Here is a 24,068-nt window from a genome sequence, read left to right on the forward strand (position 1 = left end):
ATTTATTTAACTTTATTCATACGTCATAATTCAAATTTATTTCCTAAACTGTTAACTTATCAAATTTTTTCAAACTTCATTTAACATTAACCATTTGAAAATGAAACTAGTATACCTTTGAAAAGCTTTGTGAAATAAAATATCAAATAAAAATGAGTAATCTGTTAATAATAAGTTGTAAATGGTATATGAATACGTTTAAAAGCATTTCTATGATAGTACTTATAAAAGAGAAATAATGTACAATTTAGCAGCATTATCTTTTTTGATCAGTTTATTGCAAAAATTGCAAGTTATTAAAAAATGATTAGATGTTACAACATCTCCATACAATTAAAAACATAAACAAAATAAAACTAACAAAAGTAAACTATATCATAGTTATAAATTAATTTTATTGAAAATAACTTTATTAATCTAATACTTTACAGGGTTGTCATTTTTTGCCAATAAAACTGTACTGAATCATCCTGAGGTTTATCAAACACCTTAAAATAAAATAAAAATTTGAAAGTGATTAAAACTAATTTTTATCAAAAAATAAGGTTATAAAATTTTACAGAATCAAATTCAACGAGAGCTTACTTATATTCTAGAAATGATACTTTCTAAAATTTTAAAAGTTCTTAAAACTACAAAACTGTCCTGAACTGTCCTAAGTATCCTAACCGTGTGTAAACAGTTTTTCTGATTACTTATTTAAAAGAAGAAACAAACAAGATCTCCCTAAATTTATTATAATGTAACTAAAAAAATATATACTCATGATTTTTTTAAACTTGCATCAAAATAAAATTAAACAATGGTCGCAATTAAGATGACAACTTAGTAACATTTTGATAACGTAAAAGAATAATTTTCATAATTTAAGGTTTTTTTTCTTAATTTTTAATAAATATCCGAAATTCTATAAAAACAATTTAAATTAAAATCCAGGTTTTTATTATTTGTAATTTATATTTTATACACATCTTGAGCTAAAGTTTTTTCAGGTTTATACTCACAGCAAATTTTAATATTTTTGTTGATCTACTTTAAGAATATACATTAATTAATAAGCTAAGATTTTTCACTACATTACTAATAAAAGCAAGCCTGAGTAAAATAAAATTACTCTGATTTACATCAAGCTATTCTGAGTTGGTAAGCTACTTTTTGAGCACAATTAATAGAATATAGTTCAACAATACTTTAGGTAAATCAATATTAAATACCTAAAATTGTAGTTTGATAACTAAAAGACTTAATAATCAAAAAGCAAGATTAAGCTACCTAGCTAAGTCATCTTTCTTCGAAAAAACTATCTAATCTGAGCTAGATTGCATTTTTACCTAAAACAAACTAGCATGTATAACGTGAAAATAGGTAATCTATTAGACTTATAAATTTTACAGTCATGCATTACAAATATAATGTGGAAAAAAAATAGGCTTTTTTTTTCTTTTTAAAATTCTGTATTATTGTAAGCTCAAAAAATTAAATATTAATTAAAAATTTAAAAACTACATGAAATAAATAAGTTGAACAACAATTAAAAAAAAATATTTTTTTTTAAATTTGTGTACCTAAGTAATAGTCATAATTTCATATAATTTGCAGGGTTGAATTTATTTTGATGAAAAATACTTTCATGAGTAAACTTTAACTGTCTAAAGTCATACTGATTTTATGCAATTCATATAAGAAAACAATTTTAACTTTTAAAAAAGAGTAAAATTCTGTTTTTCTAAAATAACTTGTTACCTTATAAAATATAAAATATACTGAATCAAAAACAATCTAAATCTCATTCATAATTAAAAAAAAATCTGTTTTAAAATTTATAAAAACAAAAAAGCTATTCCTAGTCAGCCGAGTTTTAAAAAGATTCAAAATGTTCTGATTTTCCCGAGATTTTGGCAATCCTTAATTTATACCAAGTTTATACTTAGGAACCTGGTAAAGTTAAAAACATAAATAAAACAAGTTTGTTTAGATAAAAATTTAAAGAAATGTTATATATTTATGTTTTTAAATATTTAATATATCATACTACAATTACCAAAAGTTTATGTTACTTGTTTTTTAAAAAATATTAAAGATACTATTGTAAGTGTCTTTTTCATAAACATATCTTAAGTTTATACTTTATTATACTTTTTAATTAGGAGTTAATATACAATTGTAGTTTAACTTTGGTAAGTGAAAAGTTAAAATTATAAATTAAATTATATATTAAAAAAATATCTTAAAATTCATGTTATTAATTTTTTTTTTTTAATTTTATTATTTAAGATTTTTTTACAAAAAAATTAAAAAATTAATTAAAAATAGTGAAACTAATAATAAAATTATTAACAACTACACGTTATCCAATGAATTTTCTTCAATTTCTAAATTCTTTATTTAATTAATACAAAATACCTGATTTTTGCAGGTTTTTTTAAATTAGTTTATTCTATTTTAGTACTAAAATCCAGGACATCAGGTTATTTTGCCAAATCTATGAGCTGAAAAAAACTCATAAGATAACAGGTAATAATTAAAAATAACAGTGTATTCAATATAAATTTAAAGTTTGGTGGCCTCTCTAAGTTTTAAAACAGTCCTGAAAGACTAAAAACTATATTTTGTAACCTAAAACTAGCCGAGTTGTCTTTATTTTTCAAAATTCTAAAAAATATTCTTCTTACTACATACTGATACCTTAAAACTTTTTTATTTAAAAAATGACATAAAGTTTATAAATTCTGCTAAATCTAATGTTTATTAAACTTATGTTGTAATAATATTTTATGAGAGAGCTGCAGGGATAACAGAAAATTAAATTACATTTTTTGTTATCAAGCTATTGAATAAAGTTATTTTATAACACAAAATAAGTAATAACAAACTATTGTTACTATTTAGTTTTATTCTCATTTACTATCTTTAAAACAGATATTGAGTTTAAAACCACATTAAAAATACCAGATGGTTTTATAAGAAGTCTTAATATAATAAGTTTAAAATACTTTTAACAGTCATTAACGTCTTGAGTTATCCAAACATATTTACCAAACTAAAAACCATCCAGAGTTTTCCTGATTGTACTTAGTATACTGAGTTTGTTGCTGCCATTCTAGTTTAATGTAAAATTCTTTCTTAACAATATACTTTAAAAGTATTTGAACAGTATAAGTATTTAAAATATTAAGATGTTATAACTTTAAGAGGCAGGAGTTAATTAACAAAACTTCAACTTTTTACAGAAACTTTTTTGACTATTTGTTATATAAATTTTTAACTATTCACAGAAATATTTTACACTAATTTTTACCAAGGATGGTAAAAAGCAGCACAAACTGAACAAATCACTATCAAAAAATCCCCGTCAGTAAGAATTTTTTAGATCTAAGAGATAAGTAAATTTTTACAAAATAGTTAAAATAATAAATTTTATATCCCAATGTTGGTTTCTCATTCTAGAGATATCAAAAATTGTTTAAACTAAACTTATTTAACTTTATTTTTCAAACCATTTATTTATAATTTAGCCACAAACTTATATTATGAACTAAGTAGTTATTTCTTTAGAAAAATTCAGCGTATTAATTTACAACTTAGACTTGTTGACAAAAAATGCATAAAAAAAACTCATTATTTCGTTTTATTCTCATTTACTATCTTTAAAAGCAGTTATGGAATTTAAAAACATAATAAAATTACCACATTAGATTATTAGAAGCTTTAAAATCACTAGGTTTTTATACTTTTAACTAGGCATTAAAGTCTTAAGTTATTTAAAATATGTAAAAATTTATAAAATTTCCAGAGTTATCCTGAGCGTAAATAGTATACTTATTTTGTGGCTGCCATTGTTGTTAAACATAAAAGTTACCCTTAAGAAAATACTTAATAGGTATATGAACAGAATAATTATTTAAAAATACTTGGTTGCTACAACTTTAAGAGGCAGCAGTTGTTCAATAAATGTTCAACTTTTTACAAAAACATTTTAAATAATATACTAAGGATGGTAAAAGCAGCACAAACCGAATATATCACTATCTAAAATCCGCTACAGCAAGAATTATTTTTTTATCTAAAAGAATAACAAAAACGTCTGCGAAAGTGTAGAGCAGAAGCCTTGACTCTGGTAGGCTGTGAGACAAAGCTCAAGTTTAATAAAAGGCTTGATCACGTACGGACATTGTATTGAATATCGCACGACAAAAGACAATGATGATGTCACTGATCATTACTAGCAAACAGTTGGTTCATGCTTGCATGTATATACCGTTTGTAGATTGACAACTGCAAAGTTCTTTCTTTGAAGCTGAGCGATGAGTCGTAATTAGGACGAAACCGGTCTGAGTCTACCGAGGGCTTGTGGTTCGAATTGGTATGATTAACCACTTTTTGTTTTGGGATCTACAAAATAAATAAATTTTTACACCTTATTTATAATAATAAATTTTATATCCTAATGTTGGTTTTCACATTCTGAAATAATCAAATAAGATTTAAATAAAAATTATTTCAATTTCATCATTCAAACAATGATTCACAAATTTAACAACAAAGGTATACTATGTAGTAATTTACGTAGAAAAATTCTATTAAATTACAATTTTCATTTGTGGACAAAAATGCAAAAAAAAATTAATTTACAAGTAATAAATAAAGTTAGTAGATTAAAATATAGAAAGACTAAAATAAATACTCTAAAATTAGACGATTTGAGTTTTGCAATCATAACTAACGGTTTTAGTTGTTTGTGTAGTATTATTTGTCATTTAGCCATATTAATTGGCTGTATGTAAACATTATTGAACTAAAATTATAATTTTTTTAAACATTTACCTTCATAATTTTAAATTTATTCTTATGTCATAACTAAAAAATTAATATTTCTCGGAAACTATATTGATAACTTTGTAGAGTTTTTAGGTAAGCTCTAAATCTTGGTGTTAAAGTAGCAGAGACAGTTAAAATGATAAACTACAATAAATAAAAACATTTGATATGTAAGTAAAAGTTTATTGAACACTATAAAGAAATAGACACTGAAAAGAAATACTCTAAGGAGATGGTGTATTGGAATATAAAAGCATAAGTTTTTTAAAACCAAATAATTAAAATAGTTTTAAAGAAAATTGGTAGCAATCAAATCAAGGTATATCATTTTAAATATATTAGTTGTTAGTAAGAAATTTTTTTAAAGTCGTTAGTTGCATTGAGTTCAAAAATAGAAAAAATAAGCTTTTAAAATTAACTAAAAAGAATATTTATAAAATTTTTTTACTTAATTAGTTTGCCCAATTCCACACATGAAAAACCAAATATTTTTTCATCAAATTTATAAAAATATAGTTCTGACCAACGGTTAGTATCAATATTGTAGAAAAGGTACCAGTTATTAACAGTTACAATAATATTGTTATCGTTGGAGTGAGTACAAAATAAACTACTTGAGTATAAAAAACTTGAAATATTTTCAATAAAAGTGAACTTTTGTGAAAGTAAATCATATACTTCCGAAGTTTTCAAAAAATTACATTCAAGATCATTTCCGCAAACAACAAACAATTTATTTCCTTTTGTAAAAACTCCAGCTTTAGATCTAGCAACTTGCATATCTGGTAGAGAAGACCATTTGTTGAGGTAATGGTCATATGACTCAACAGTTTTAAAAATTTTATCGAGTCCATATTCACCTCCTAAGACAACACATTGACCTTGGAAAACTACGCAAGATGAGTAGCGTCTCTCTTTATTCATCTTAGAAATTTTCTGCCAACTGTTTTTTAATGGATCATAAACACAATTACTGTAGTTAGAATATCCAAATAAGTAAATTTTGTTCATAAAAGAACAAACACAAACGAAATACGTATCTAATTCTAGAAGGGGAGCTATTGGAGCCCAAGTGTCAGATCTTCTACAATAAACTTCACAGGAGTTCATAGTACTGTAGTCAGAGTCTAGACCACCAAGGCAATATATTTTTGAACCAATTACAGTTGACTTGCAATTAAATCTTTGTACTAACATTTTACTCATTTTGCTATATATCGGGGCATCTGATTTTCCAAACTCATACTCTAAACAACTTTGCACTAAATTGTCGTCAGACAACTGTCCTCCAATAAAAATTACTTTATTGGTTTCAAATTCACAACTGTAAAAGCGATTTTGAAACTGTAAGTTTGCTGCTTTGTCTTCAAAAAGATTTTTACTTTTGATGGCGTTATCAACTATACTTCTACACTCAAGACAGTCTTTGCAAAGTTTATTGCTTTTTATGATGTCTGTCAATATTTCATTGGTCAGCAAAGGTAGCCTTATTAATTTTAGAAAAGTTTTCATGTGTTTACATCTTTTATTTCTACTGTAATATATCCAATCGACTGCTGCATTAAAAAGTTCCAACTCTGAACTTATTTGCAATTCTTCACATGACAGTATATCAAATAAATCTTCATATTTTAGTTTATAAAATGTTTTTATATCTTCACTTAATATATACTGTTGCAATAAAAAATTTAATAAAAACTTTTTTAAACTTTTCAACTTATATAGTTTTGTTAGTTTGTAATAAAAAAAGTAGTTTTTCAAACTTAAATTATCAAATATGTATTGATTTATTCTTTTCTTTGCCTTTTCACATCCTAAATAACTTGCTGCTTCCAAAAGTGTAACTATGTTGTCTTCTTTTATCCTAACTTCACCTATAAAATTATTTAAAAGCTTAATCATTACAGTAGCATAAAAAATATTTAGAAATCTAAAGAAAATATTGAAATATACATTTAAATTTATTCTATAACTCACGGTCAGTTGATATTTTTTGTAAAGTTTTAAAACTAGCTTTAGATATATTAGTAAGAGTGACAACATTATCATTTTTAGTAAACTGTTTTAAATCACTCTTTTTTCTAAAATAACTAAATCTACTAATAAGCTTATCTAAGCTTAAACTAGTTTTATAACTTCTCGAATCAAGTTTTACTAGAACTAAGTTTTCTTTTTTCTTTCGTGGTATTGTTGTCCTATCTTCTTTGGTATTAATTTTTTCAGTACACTCAGCATTATTTTTGTTAATAATAGATTTGTGATCCATGGTATTAAGCTTTAATTTACCTCGTTTTCTCATAAATTGATTTCTTATTCTAAAATACTATAAGTACCTAAAAAAATAAGTTGCTTATACAAAATACAAAACTTATTAAAGTAAATATGCTTATTAACAAACTAGAAATAACAGATATAGTAGATTTTAAGAAAATCATTAAATAATCCTAACAATTTTATATAAATATATATATATATATATATGTATATGCATATGTATTGAATCAAAATCACCGGCTTAAAAATAACTTTACTGCATAAAAATTCAGACTACTTTATTTATAATCATAAAAGACAGCAGTATCAATCCTTAAATGCAATGAGATAAAACATAATTTTTTGTAAATGATTAAAAATAGCATGGTTTTTGAGAAAAATTATTAAATATGGCCAAGTAAAAAAAATTTCCTGGAAGCCCAAGTTGGTCTTAATAATCAAATATATTTGTAAAACTTCAAGTTGCCTAATTAGCATTGTACGGTACGGATGTTGGTAAACTTAATTTGTTGGTGCTACTCAACAAAAATACTTTAAAACTATCTAGTTTGAACTAAAAGAATATTTAAAGAACTCTAATACAAGTAAGTGTTGATCAAACAATAGATACTACTCATCGTAATTGAATTAACATTTTCTAATTATTCTAATATTGTTAGTAGATGATTCTTCAATCTACTTTATGCAAATCAGACAGACAGTTTCATTAATGTATCTATAATATAAAAGAACACAAAAAATTATACAAAATTTATATTTAAAACTATAAGCATGGTTGCCACTGATCAAGCTGAAAAAAAATTTCCTGACTTTTCCTGACTTTTTACCAAAATTTTCCTTACTTTTCTAAATCAAACTCTTAAATTAAACTAATTATAAAATACATTATCTAACACTTGAAACTATATAAAGCTTTCAATCTAATTTTAACACAGGTTAAAAACAAGTTTTTTGCTGAATTTTATCATAGAACTTCCAGTACATCACTTAAACCATCTGTGTATGATTGATGTTTGTAATAAACAGCTCTATCAGCAAAATACCTGTATTATTACCTTATAAACATAGCTTGTCTGAAAAAAGACACAATTTTTTTAGCATTTCCTAGCATAAATGTATCTAGATAAACAAACGACATATAAGGAACTTTTGCAACTAAAATCTTGAATTAATAACAAACTTTCACAACCAAAATCTTAAAACAATAACAAATTTTAACAGTTGAAACCTTAAAACAATAATGAACACAATTTTTTAGAATTTCCTAGCATAAATGTATATAAATAAACAAAACGACATATAAGAAACTTTTACAATTAAAACCTTAAATCAATAAGGAACTTTCACAACTCAAACCTTAAAACAATAACGATTTTTTACAGTTAAAACATTAAAACAATAAAGAACTCTATCAAATACTGTTTTTTTAAGTGTATGTACTAAAATTTAATTTTTCCGTTTTTTTATTAGCACTTCAACCTCTTCATCTAATGAAGATATGGTTTCCTTCATCTGGTTTGCATTCCGCTTCAGTGTATACGTTTGTAACATTAAATACTAAACTAACAGTTTAGTTATTAAGAGCTCAACTATTTACTTAAACAAAAATTATGCTAAACAAACTTTTGTGTATATATTTCAGTTTCACTATGGATGTGTATTTGCTACAGATCATCAATACTAAAAAGCTTACAAAATCTGCTTGTTCAAGTAGGGTCCTTGTTCAATATGTTTATAGAAATTTTTTGCAGTGTTATTAAGGATATTTTATTAATTTATACCAGATGAAGGCATTGGAAATAAAATTAAATATTTTTGTAAATTTCTAGTAAAATTTTGGAATATTTGTCTGACTTTGAAGCACTTTTAATTAATTTTTACCATTTGAAGGTTTTGGAAAACAAGGAATTTTGTAAATTTAAACTGAAAAAATCTGACTTTTTTTTTAATTTTATCAAATTTCCTGACTATTCCTAACTTTTTTCAAAACTCCCCCATTTTTTCCTGACTTTTCCTGACTTTTGTCATTTTTTTAAATTTTTCCTGACTTTTCCTGATTTCCTGACTTTTCCTGACCGAGTGGCAACCCTGAATAAGCTATTTTAAAAACAATTTGGAAACAATCAAAACATAAAAAGAGTTTAAGCAAAAAATACTTTAAAAATATATAGTTTAAACTATAAAATATTCAAAGAACTCTAAAAAAATAAAGTATTGGGTAAAAAATAATTTTTAATTTTAAACCAAATAACACACTAATAGATTTTCATACAGTTATAACTATACAATATTCGTCCGAACCTCAGTCTCTAAGTCTTATCAACAACAACCACAATAATAATAGTAATCAGAGCAAGTTATTTAATAAATCTCTTGATTGCATAAATCCAAATATGACCATTTTGTTTACTAAAACTACATATTCAATCTTCTAAATATGAAATGAAAGTAAACGTAGCAGGTTCATTACAGCCTAAATTTAAAACAATCTGGTTAATAATTTTCTAGTTAATTCCAACTAATATTTAATAATAAACACTTAAAAGTACTTATTTTTATAACTTTTATTTATCTTATTGATTGACAAAAATACCAGTTAAAATATATCAACTTCACATTTAATAAATGCCAATAAATTAAATCATTTAGTTGATAAACATTGACTGTTAAACTAAAAGTTCTTGATTTTATATTTCAATGTAAATTGTAAAGTGTCAACCATAGTTTAAAGAGAAAAAGTCAACATAACTAAAAGTATATTTAGAAAACTTTTAATATAACCTGATGCACAAAAACTTCAAACAAGGTTGAGATTATTATAGTAAGCCAGTAATTCATTTACTTTTATATTATATTAGTAAAATAGTTTGTTTTGTTCTTGTAAGTTTAGTATGAACACAGTATGAAAATGATTTATTTTACAAAAAAAAATAAACAAATAGTAATTAAATAAAAAGTATTTACAAACTTATCACAATTCTATAGGTTTATAAACAGAATACAAACTATTATGAAAAACTTAACTTAAATCTATCTTTTTGCACAACATTGTTTTTATTGGTTTTCTTAAGTTTTTTAAAGTTATTTATAAAATATAAGTGTAGTAATTAGCAAAAAATTACTTTAATTAACATTGGTTTGGTATAAAAAGAAGTACACAAAAAAAAAATAAAGTAAAACAAACTTTGAAAAAAAATAAATGTGTAGAATTAAATGTTTTTTCAATATTATATCACTTATATCATCTATATTTCAGTATAAACTTATCATATTTACAAGTACAATAGTTTAATACATAAAAAAATAAATTAAGTTTTTCCATATACAATTTTATGATTTTCGATTTCATTACAATAGTTTTTATAAATAAGTAACTTTAATTACTTTTATGTAATAAGTTTTCTAACTGGGTATTATCTAAATTTAGCTTATTCAAGTAAAAGTTTTTTTAAATAAAATTCTATGCTGATGTTTATTGTTTAATATTATTTATTTTACCTAATATTCTAGATACATTAGTTTAAAACTAAGTAAAGGAGAATTACACAATTAAAATTAAAAATAAAGCAAGAACTGTAATTAAAACAAACAATAGGTAGGTGATTTCCAATTGGACTTTACATATTTAAACTTTTTATATCAAAACTAATGTCATGATTACCTTAAATGTCATGATAACTACATTCTACATTTGTGTAGAAAATATTTTGTAAAAGTAATTCCAAAAAAAATAATTTGTTTATCTGCATAGTTATGTTTTTACAAGTTTTGTTTTACTTCTTTTACAAAAAAAATGTTTACTAAGATATTTTGATATATAACCATTATGGACTGTAGGTAAGTTGAATAAAGACTTATTTATATAAAGTTATTATAAATAACAGATTTAAACACTAAAAAATACAAAAAAAACTGAAACTTAAGGTACTACTTTAAATTGAAAAAAAAAAATTAACATGAGTCAAATCTATAAGGAGTATACTTTAAGAATGTATAAACTTTATTGAAAATTATCTCCGAATTTAAAATAAAAATCACTCTATAGAAATAAAATTGTTTAAAAAATATTTTACAATAAAATAAAATTAAATTAAATTCTAAAACTAAATTTTACTCAAATCTTTTCAAACACTCTCTATGGCTGGTTTTAATCAATTTAATTAACAAATGAACAAGAAAGCTTGCTTTCTGGTTGAATGATTTTGTATTACGAAAATGGACAAATTATTAATATGGTTGAAAATTGAATAGAAAAAATTAAACACCACTGTTTGTTTAATCTTTGATTTGAATTCTACTGCTATATATTCTATATATTAATTTAAAAATTTTAAAAAACTTTGGTGCATCCTGAAAATTTGTGCACCCCTGTATAATACATTATTGTATTTAACTACTTTCAATTTAAATGAATTAAATACTTATAAGAAATAACATTACAATCATCAATAAATTTTACAAATATCTAGCTAAACTACATGTAAGCAGCAGAAGTGTTCTAGAATTATTTTTTGCTCAAAATCAGTAAACATATAGCTTAACATAGATTAAATAATAATAAATCAGACTCATTTTCTGCTAACTGTTACCTTATTCTTTACAATTTAATATTCAACTAAATCAGGGGTCGGCAAACTGCGGCCCGCGGGCCAAATGCGGCCCGCAAAGGGTAAATCCGCGGCCCGCGACCACGTTAGTTTTTTGAATGGAATGCGGCCCGCGAGAAAAATTTATGTGGCCCGCGAGCTACTTAATGTGGCCTGCTGAGCAAAAAAAAAATTGGCGAATATTTTTTGGTAATTTGTTTAAATTGATTAATATCGTTTTAAGTCCCTGTATAACATTCTAAAACATCTAAAAGACTCTATTGCTTTGACTTGAAATTGTTAAAAAGACAGATTCTACCAGTTTCACAATAAATTTCTTATTGCATCTATAAACTATTAAATCAAAAAAGAAGTGCTTGGATGCAGTAGCTTGTTTATATAACACTTATTTAGTAAACAAACTAAACGCAAATACTTTCCATGGTGTACAAATGTATTACACAGTAAATAACTAAAATTTCATTCTGTACAGTTCAGGTATTTTGTTCAAATAATTAATACCTAAATTCTTTTATAAATGTTTTATCACAGTAACTTATATTTAAGTGTGCGCAAAAACATTTAAAATAACCTAATAATAAAAAAAAAAGGTTTGTTTTATTTTCCATTTGAAACAAAATTATTTTTTAGAAGATTTGTGTTCAATTTAAATTAATTACTGTACACACCAATGTACACAGATGTTTAGAACCATTTTTTAAACCATTTTCTTTTAAATACTTAAGTTAGAATAAGTGCAATTTAATCATATATATACAATTTTTTTTTACTTAAAAAATCTTAGTGTTTTCAAAAACTTTTAAAACAGTATATATGCAGAAACTAAAATATACATGTTATGTAAATTGATAGGAATACAGTTTCATTTTTCAAACAAAAGTTTTTGATAGATCGAATTTATTTCTTTGCTTTGCACCCTAATATACACAGATTCTATTTTTTGTAACTACGTATTTAAGATATATTATATTTAGTGATGGTAAATATGTTAAATTTAAAAGTTGTTATTCAAAAAAGTTTAAACTCAAGCAATTAAGCAACTTACCTTTGCCACAATATTAGACTAAGTCAGGGTAGTTTGAATACTTTTCAAATCTCAGGCTAGTTTAGGCATTTTTTTTCAGTATTTAGCTTGAGTTTTTTTTGTTCTATAATTTAAATCTAAATTATTAGATTAGTTTTTGGCACTCATTCGAAGAATTTTTGCTTTGAAGAGTGGCAAACAAACTTAAGACTTATGTTTTTTATACTCACAGTTGTGGTTATGATTATAATATATTTTATATTTTAAGTCTTGCAGCTGCTATACTTTGAAATATTGTTTATATTAATTTATAAGTGTGAACAATCAGTGTTGACATAATACCTTGAATTTAAAAATTTGGCTACAAAAACCTAGAAATTGAGAATTAAAAAAAAAAGAGTTTAAAATATATTTTATTTAAATGGCTACAGATGCAGATATGAACAATATAATTTTTTTGTATGTGATTCAAATGATCGTTCTCTTCATTAATTTCATTACTGATTTTTTTGCTATTTTTTGCGTTGTTTGATAATTTATGATACTACTTAATTTACAAAAAAAAACATAACTTCAATCAAGCTATTGCACGTAGAAAACTTTTATTGTAAATGTGCGTTAGACTTTAACTTATTTTTTTTGTGTAAGTTTTGTAGGATCTTAATTTAATTTCTAACTATTACAGTCAAAAAATTATAGAAAAAATTAGTCTAATAAGTTTTAATTGCATCTAGAATATTAAAATCTGTTATTAGTTTAATGTTTTAAAGGTTGTGTAAATTTTTATAGTTGTTTTCGTTTATCTGAAACTCCAATAGTTTTGACTTTGTTTCAAGTGTATGGCACCACATTTCATAGAATAACTTGTTTTTTCTTTGTAATACCAAGTTAAGATGCTAGACAAATGTTTTAAAATGTACGGTATCTCCATTTTAGTAATTACTTTTGCTACTTTATAAATGCCTTGACAATTTTTTCTGATCAGTCTGTAGTTACTGAAGATAATCATGCGCTTTCTTAAAACTGACGTAAGCATATTTTTTGTTTCTTGCAATAACTCCTAATTAACGTTTTTTAATTCTTATAGTTCGTCTTATATTTCACACTTGCTATTTTTAAATGCAAAATTTTTATTGCGATAAGGATTTTATATAATGCTAAAAACAATAAAAATTCTTCTTATTAATGGGTTAATAAATTTTCATTTTTTCGTTATACATATTTAAAAAAGTTAACTATTCATTCAAGCTAACTTATAACATTAATTTTTTCTATGTATATTGAATTCACTGTTAAAAAATTTCGTTTTTTTTATTTGTAAACTTTGTCTTAAACAGAGTTGCAAAAAAACGGCCTAGTTTAGAAATTTGCGTACTCAGACTAGATTGAACCTGTTAAAGACATTTTTGAAAACTCAGGTCTGTGTTAAACTTGTTTTTCAAGTACTTTAAGTGAATCTATCAATACTCATAATAGTTTTATGATTGTAGTGTAGTTTATTTATTGTTATTTATTCTAGGCTACGTACATATTTTGTACTTTTTAATAATGATAGTATTTTAGTTAGTTATTTAAGCTTGATATCAGCGTTTTTTTTAACTTTTTTAACTTTTAGTAAACTTAGACTGGTTTGATATAACTCAAACATGTTTGCTGTTAAAGTGACAACCATATAAAAGACTAATAATTTAGTAATAAGTTATTCGAGCAATAATTATGTAAAAAAAATTGTTTTAGGTTTCTTCAATACAAATAAGTTATATTTTTATGTTTATAATTAAAAAATTTTTTAAAGAGTGCAAATTTTCAAATCTTAAAATTTATTTTCAATAACAAACATTTTTTTATATGAAAAAGTAGCTGATAACATAAAAATGTATAAGGTCACTCATAAAATAGTTCAAGCTCGGTTTTCATAGAAAGTTAGGTTGCAAGCAAAATAACAAATATATTAAATTAAACTATTAATTGTGTAAAGTAGTACATAGTTTATTAACACTTAATTATATTAGTCAATGTAATTGTAAATCCTTTTTATTATTATTTAAATAAATAGTCTATGTGAAAATAAAAGCAAATCCAAATAATATTCTGAATAAAAGTTAACTTAAAGTGTGACTAAAACTAAAACCAAAAGATTATTCAAATGTAACTAAAACTAAAACTGCGGCCCGCGAAGGTTTTTGAAACTTGAAATTTGGCCCGCGAGCACCAACTGCCTGCCGACCCCTGAACTAAATAGAACAGCCAATTAAACTGGTAACCAATTGCAACATTTTTTGAATATGTTGTAAATTTTTTTAAATTTTATTAAGTGTTTAATGTTTTACAACTACTTAACATTTATGTTTAATGAACAAAGCATTGCTATTACTCTTCAAAAACTAAATAATTAACAAGCAAATTAAACAGAAAAAGTTCTTAAAACAATAAAACCTTTAGTTTATTTGTTTTTAAAATTATAGGAGTTAAAAACAAAACTCCCATTTTTAAGCAAGCGAATTAGTAATCTTAGTACAGGTTAGGGGCGTGTCTAAACTTTTTTCAGAGAGGGTTCACAATTTTTTTGTTTTTAATTTGCCGCTTAAGTACGCATTTCTTAGGTATGCACTTCCAGTTAAGTACGCAATATTTAGCCAAAAAACTCTGTGTTTAAAATGCTTTTTTCTGCTTAGTAAAAAAACATATAAGTAGTAAAGGAAAAATATTATTTTTTATTAGCTATACTGAATTAAATGTAGATAAATTAAGACTTAAAGAACCAGAAAAAAGTTATGAACTTACAAACTGTATATCGAAATTCAAATATGTTATTTAAAACAAAAATATTTAAGACAAACAACTTACTGTATAAAAAATTAACTTTTTTATCAGGAAACAATATTATAAAATAACTAAAACTAGAATAAACTTTAATAAAGAGAATTTTAATATTGAATTAAACATTAGTATAGATTAGTGATGTACCGGACTCACTATCCGGATTCGGCCGGATATTGCCTTTTTTGTCTGATATCCGGATCCGGCCGGATCTCGATATGAAAAAAAAGCCTGGATCCGGTTCCGGCCGGATTCTAATTTGAAAAAAAAAGTTCGGTTCCGGCCGCATTCTAATTTAAAAAAATGTCCGGGTCCGGTGCATCACTAGTATAGATGGAGTTTTTACGACTTTTTCATTTAAATTTTAAACTATTTACATTTATATATCTATTTATAATAAAAGTATTTTTTTCAAGTAATTTAATCTAAAAAAAATTAAATTTCTCTAAAAAAAATTATTTAGACTTAACAATTGAATTAAAATACCTTTAAATTATTAATAAATGTTTGCCTGATGGTGCAGGGTTTCTAATGATGGTTTTGAAATCTCTTTGAGTTAAAAATCTTAAAAAGTCAAGAATCAACTTTGTGGCCAACAGATATATAAAAATAAAACAACTTAAACAAAAATATTAAACTAGCATTAAATAATAAAAGAATAAATTACCAGGTTGTGTAGTTGTGTAAAGAAGATTTTGAAACTCTCTGAATTGAACTTTTCAAGGTTTATACCCAGTTGACACATAAACAAATAATATAAATGTTTAAGTTTAAACACAACATAACACAAAAGCTTCAACACAACATTAATAAAATTAACTAAGTAAAATAGAATCTTAGTTATTATATTGGACATTTTAAAGTAAAGTTGTACTTGCTAGTTCAAAAACAATACTTAATCAAAAGTTATTTAAACTAATTAACAATTTATAATGGGAACCAAAAGCATCTTAGTAAAAAGTTTCCAAGAAAAAAATGCTACTTTAAAACTTATACCTGTTATGACGTCACAATTAAAGTTTTATTTAAAATCTATTTCAGCTGGACAAAATCGAGCATTTTTAGTTAGTGCAACTTTTAAATCTTTCAGTGTTTTAAATTTAACATTCAAATAAAGTTAAAGATGCAAAGTTTATCAAATAAATAAAACAAAGACAATAAACAACGTTTTTAATGATATTCTAAGAATCTATTTTTCTTTTTTGTTATATTAGGGGGTTCACAGGAAACAGAAACCAGTCAAAACACGCTCCTGGTACAGGTATAAATTACTGGTAAGTTTGCGATTAAAATTCATTTTGCTACTTTAGGAATAAGAAAACAGTTTTTTAATATTTACAACATAAATTAATTTTACTTCCTTTTTTTTTATGAAAAAAAATAACCAAATATAGTAAAACACTAAAAAGTACTTATTTTTAAAACGTTTTATCTACCTAATTTGATAAGTTGCAAAAATTAAAACAAAAATACCAGTTAAAATATTTCAGTTTCATATTTATTAATGTATGTAAAATATGATTTTAATAAATATATTTGAAAGAATTTGACTGTTAAACCGACATTTCTAGCCTTTATATCTCCATGTAAAGTGTAAACCAGGGTTTTCCAAACTTTTTCTTAAACGACCCACTTTAGAGTAACTATATTAGCTATGACCCCATTCAACAAGATTAATTATTCTAAGAACATTTACACCAGGGTTCCCAAAAGAGGACCACTAGAAATAAGGTTTGGAGAACAATGATTTACTTTAATTACCATTGAAAGCACTTATAACATTTTTTTTTTGCCTTCACCAACAAATCTAGAATATCCAGTCGAAAATACAAATTATGATATCATGGCTCCTTTACTGCTCATGGCCCCCCTTTAATGTTCTTTGCAACCTTAGTACACTCATCAAACGTTCAAGTGCTCACATTAAATTTGTTTAAAATTAAATTATACAGCAAACGTTTCAAATTTTTGATATTTAATTATTTTATAGCAGTTTATGTCATTTATTATTCGAATTTTTTATGTTTTCATATTAGTTCATCTAAATCATTTACTGAACTAACAATAATGTGTTAAGAACAAGTTTAATTTTTTTTTTAATATAAATTGATAATGATCAGAGTTAGTAGATGTATAACAAACAGTTTAGAATTATTAAAATTGGTAATAAATTTATCAAACACTTAAATAACTTATAACTTTACACTTATTAAAAACGAACTACACAACTTAATTTTTTCATAAATAAGTTTATTCATAAAACTTTTCTTAAAATTAAAAAACTGAAGATTATTCATTAAATCTTTTTAGTGTACTAAAATAACTAAAGTCTTCACAAAAAATTATAACATGAATTCTATTTCAACTTTGTTGACTAAAATTTTGTCAGTTCTAATTTAACTTTGAGAACTTAAAATTTGTCTTTTTTTTGACTTTGTAGTCATAAAATTTGTCAGTTCTGTTTTGGCTTTGTGGACTTATAAGTTTATCAGTTCTATTTTGGCTATGTGAATTTAAAATTTGTTAGTTTTAAAGTGACTTTGTGAACTTACACTGAACAATACCCTTTTATGTTTATAATTTAATTCCCCTACGCTATTTTTATTAATATGACCCCTTATTGTTTGATGATTTTTTTTTACTCCCCATATCTTTTTGGTTAAACTTAAATGGCTTATTATAAAAGAGCAAATAGCAAATGTTAGTATTGCTTCTTAAAAATTAAATGCAAGCTTTATTGTGAAATTTTTCTAAATCTACTGTTAGTTGAAATGCAATATGAACTTGAATTGTTAGACACATAAAAATGTCAGATAAAAATGCGGTAAATACTGAATTAAAAACTTATATGTAGAAGTAAAATTTTTTTGGTAAAATACTTTCTTGGTCTTATTTAACTGTTACTTAAATAACTGGTCTATCTTTACTTTGAGGATGCAATGTTGAGTTATTATGAACATTCACACAATAACCACAATTAAATTTAAATTTAACTTCGAACTTAATAACACTAAAAGGTATTCCATGCTACTAAAAAAAATTAAGCATAACTTATAGTGGTTATACTTTATTTAAAGAACTAACACTAAAAAAAATAACATCAAATTTTTGAAAACACTTAAGATGTGGTCAAAACTTTTACAAAAGAATTTAATCCTATCAGGATAATAATAAAACAATGTAAAACTAAATTAAGAATTGACTAATTAGAATAAAAATTAAAAATTCAATTATGTGTAATAAAGATAATCTAAAAAGGAACTTTTACAATACTTAAGGTCTTGACTAGAAGATAGCTGCTATCACAATATGTATAATTTTTATGGGAACGGATCTAGTATGCACGAAAACATTTCGGACAAAGGGTCAAATATGCACAAAGAGACACTTTTGCACGATGAAAATTTTGCACAGAGGGTTAGTCTTACACAAAATGTTATTTGTGCACATGAGTCTAAATTAAAAGAACTAAATCTAACAGAAATATATTTGGAGAGTGCATAATTAAATTAAGAATTAACTACTTTGAAATCTAATCAATAATCTAATCAAGTTAGTAATCAACATTATTAAATCTAACAGAAATATACTTTGAGAGTGCATAATTAAATAAAGAATTAGCTATTTTGAATTCAAATCAAAAAATTAATCATGTTAGTAATCAACATTATCTAAAAGAATATTCTACAATAAACAGCATATATACAACTTAGTTCAGATTTGTATCAACTTCTGTAATGTCTTGATTAGAATCTATTTGTAGCTGGTTTTTATAGTTCTGTGTTATAAATGTGAATACTCCATAGGATCAACTTACTTTCTGGTTGACTGGTTTTACATTTTTTGATGTTCAAGTAAATGGAACAGCAATAAAACTGGTGGTCAGTTACACAGTATTTAAACTTTTATTTAGAACATTTCAATCAAATGTCACTAGTAGATTTTAGCAGCTATTTGCGATCTCTTTGTAGTGCACGAATAAACCTTTTGGTTATCGAGTCGCACACCACTTGGATACCTTTTAACGTCTTGTCCAGGACAAATCAATTAAAAAACTTAAGCACTAAATGAATCAATTATAACTAAAAAAAACTATTACTTTTTATGTCTATTTGTTTAAAAAAAACAGTTTTTTTCAATATGTTTTATTTTGACAATAAAAACTACAACACTAATTGATATCTATTATTTCTAACTTTTTTCTATATACCACAGATTAAACAAGAGTTTTTCAGACCTTTTTTTAGATTTTTTTTAATTTTAATTTTTTTTTACAACTTTGTTTTATTTTACTCTTATTAAAACTTAGATGTAAACCAACAATAACTTTCTAACATAATACTTTCTTTGGACATTAGATAGAATTTACAAAAAAATTAACATAAGCTAATTTTAGAAAACTTTATATGTATTTTTTTATTTTAGTCTATTTTTTTTATAAATAAATGTTGAAGTTGCAAGTTTAAGTACATTTAATGACGATATCGTAACTAAAAGTGTTCATAAAAATTCTATTTTTATTAATTTGTTATTTTTGCTTGTCTAAAATATAATTTAGTTATTATTACAGAAATATTTTGATAGAACTAGTCAAGTAATTTTTATTTTCATTTGTATAGGTAATTAGTTATCTGGTTTGTTTAATTTTTTTGCTAACAAAATACCACTGGCCCTGGGTCATGGAAAAAATTAACTAAGAAACACTTTAGTCATAAATAACTAACCAATTAAATAACAGGATTTAGCATTTTTGTTACTATACTACGCAAGCGGTTTTAACTGAAAATTATGAATTAAGATTAATAACTTATCCTATTAAGAAAAATACTTGTTTAACAGAAAAGATGTTTGTTTTATTTTGACAGTATCATAAATGAATGATAACCAACAACTTCTCAATTTAAGTAAATAATATATAATATAACACACTAGCTTAGTGTAATGTTTGTTTATTGTTGCAAAGGGTAGGTTATGAGACTGATTTTTTTAACAAAAAATTATTGTTTAACTATTATGCAATTTTTAACTTAGGATTTTATTTTTTAATAAAATGTTTTTGATAAATTTATTTAAGTATGTGATAAATATGTCACTGTTATTTTTTTTTATGTATATATATATTCTTAAGTATATTTTTATTTATTTTTTTATTGTTGGCAACTGTGTTTAACTTTGCAACATTTTTAATATTCCAAAGTTGTAAAGAGTTGGTAAAACTAACCTTACTTGTCTTACTTAACATTTACAGTTGTAGAGGAATAGTTGAACTTATATTTTTACTTCTATATTTCTACCATAGAAAATAAATCTTTAACTTTTCAAAGAAATCATTAGGACCCTTACTTTATGTCCCAAAAATTTATATAATTAACAGTTTATTTTGCTTGTAAACTTTTCATTTAAATATATCAACAAATACTTTTAAGATTGTATAAGATGAAGCTTTTTCAGTAAAATTAATTCCCTTAACTTGGGTTGATAACTTGAGAATATTATAATGTATAAGTAGATTTTATATATCAATACTAAAGACTACTTTTAAGTTAGGCAAAATAGTTTTGGTGATATATCTATTATACAAAAGAACAACACAACAATTATAGAAAAATAAATTACTGAAAAAGTGCTAGCTGGTTTTGAAAATTTTATAATTCACTATGCAAAAGTTAATTTTAATCATTGATTTTAAGCCTCATTTCTCATAAGTGCAGCAAGCTCTAAATGTTCTCTTAGTAATCTACGTTCAACAATGAATAATGCAAGTAGTTGCAGCAGTTCTTACAAATTAATTAAAATTTCATTAATTACAGATTTTTTTTCTTTAGAACATTTTATTAAATCAAATAATATATATTTCATAAATAAAAATTATCAATTGCATAAATCATAAAATATTAACAAAAAATATACAGGTAAAAGTATGCAAGCATCTGCTTTAAAATTACATATTTAAATTTCTTTTTTTTTTTTTTGTATAATTAATGAAACAGTTTATTACAACGAGCCAACATAAAAAAACTAAACATTTGATGATATTGTCCAAAGAACTATCATATATTTAGCGGTTATCCTAAAAGTTAAAGTTAAACCCCTTAACTATCAACTGAATTTTATTTTAGAGTTTAACAAAATAAATATATCATAGTTTTTTATACTGTGTGCAAAACTCTAAAACAAAATTGGTTATTTTTCTATAAATCTGAATAACCATTTTTTCGACTCAATCGTGAAATCATTAACTAGTTATACATTTCATTTAAATTTTGACAAACAATTAAATAAAATTCAAAAAATTTAAAGTGGTCTACCGAATCCAAGATTTTTGATACGGCCGAATCCTAATCCGAGTCCGAATCATGGATTTAGTAGATCACTAGTTTTCTTGAGCACAGACATGAGCTTACAATGGAGACTTTTATTTTAAGTTATAAGAAAAAAAGATTTTATTTCTTAAAAACTGACTTACGATCAATCTTTCATATTTTATAAAAATCTACAAAACTCATTTAGTTTAATTTTAACTATGTTGAACTTTTTAAAAACTTATAATAACTGCAAAATATCTAAATATTAATTGTTTAAAACATTTATATTACGAAAATAGTTATTGTTTTATCATAGATTAGTACAAGATATAACATTCAAGGTATTTTTTTTATAGATCCAACCTAAACAAACATAAATGTTTAAAATTAATTTGAAATTTTCAAATTAGCCTGAGCATGCTTTAATTATATTGAATTTGTTTTTTAATTTTAAAATTGTTTTAAACTATCCTAGTTACCTGTGTGACAAACAATCTTAATATATAGTACTAATTAAAAATTCATTAGACGGTCTTAAACAGGGTTGCACCTGATTAAACGCAAAAAAGATAGCCTGATTCAGCCTAAAATAATAAGTAGAATGAAACCAAATACTTATGTTTTTTACTTGACTAGATTATTAAAAGTTTTATACATAAACAATTTGATCTCATATAACTGGTTTATTGGTAGTTTGATTTGTAAGCAACACCTTCTCCTTATAGATCTTAAGTACATTTTAATTTTGATTTTTTGGCCGGTCTATTGTTAATGTGCTTGGGGCTTTAGATTCTATAATTATTGGATGCTCAGTTGATTTGTAAGCTAAATTTATAAATTGTTGTTGCCACATATTTCAAGTAATTTTTAACTAAATTTGCCGTGCAAAAATTTAAAAACATGATGAATAACGAATCATTGTTGAGATCAATAATCTAGTAGATAAAAATTTCTATCCAAAGTTAAAAATAAATTCCGTTTTGAAATTACTTGTTTGATGAAGAATGATTGACTTATATCTTTAAGATAGTTCCTTGAATTTCGAGCTAGATTGTGAAAAAAATTTGACAAGAGGTGCTTATTATTAGAAATTTATTGTTTTGGAATATATAATTGGAAATTGGTGGCTTTGGAATCATTTGAACATTTTAGTTATAAAAGTTTAAGTTTTTTCAGTTTTTACCTTGTATAAGTTTTATGTTTATTTTAACACTATAATTTTTTTTTCTCTTTGTTTTAGTGTCTTTTAGTTGAAGTGGCTTAGGTCTTAATGCCTAGGTCCTTCGTTTGAAAAAAAACTTCAATAATTATATATGAAAACATTGTTTTAAATCAAATAAAATTAAGATATAAAATTTAACTGAAGTTTATGAAAAAAAAGCCTTGATTTAGTCTGAAATAGCTTAGGTTAAATTAAAGTCTTAAAGTTTAAGTTGAGTAAGTAAAAATATTATTGTATCACACAAAAAATAGTGTAAGAATTATTACTTTAATGTTTTAAAACTAAGATGGCCTAAAAATAAAAAAATGCTAATGACGTATAATGATTTAAAATTTTTATTCTGACTCTTATTAATTTGTTGTACAAAGAGTACGGTATAAGTATGAAAAATCTAGAAGTGCAAACTAAAGAAGTTTTTAAACTACAGCAAGTAGAGTAGTATCTGAGTCAATTAAATTAATATTACAACATACTTTGAAGCATATTACTTAAGTGTATAAGTTCGTCTACACAACATTTGTCTAAATGATTTTATTTGCAACATCTATAGCAGTGAAAAAAAACTAAACTAAAAACATAGTCTCCTTTTTTTAATACTTTAAAATTTAGAGTTAAAAAAAGTAAATGAGCAAGTATATACTACTACTCAATTACAAAACTATATATTTAAAATATGTAATTAGAAAAGATACTTAAGTAAAATATAACTGAGAAACAGTTTAATTCATTAATCGTAACAAGCACTAAAAACTTTATTGGCTACTAATTGGCTACATGTAAATCTTATTGAAACGAAGTTACAATTCATGGACACATGCACTCATAACAAAAAATACATTTTTGTAGTAATCTAAAAATTAGTGAAAATAAAAGAATTTGTATATTACTTTACATATTACAAAATTAAGCTTCATAAATTGGTGCTCAAGTTTTTAATTTAAACACTACGGCAGTTAAAATGTTAGACTACTGTAAGTAAAAACTTTTAATTAGTTTCT

The sequence above is a fragment of the Thalia democratica genome, chromosome 5, assembly GCF_965202585.1.
Source record: "Thalia democratica chromosome 5, ktThaDemo2.hap1.1, whole genome shotgun sequence".
Lineage (NCBI taxonomy): Eukaryota > Metazoa > Chordata > Thaliacea > Salpida > Salpidae > Thalia > Thalia democratica.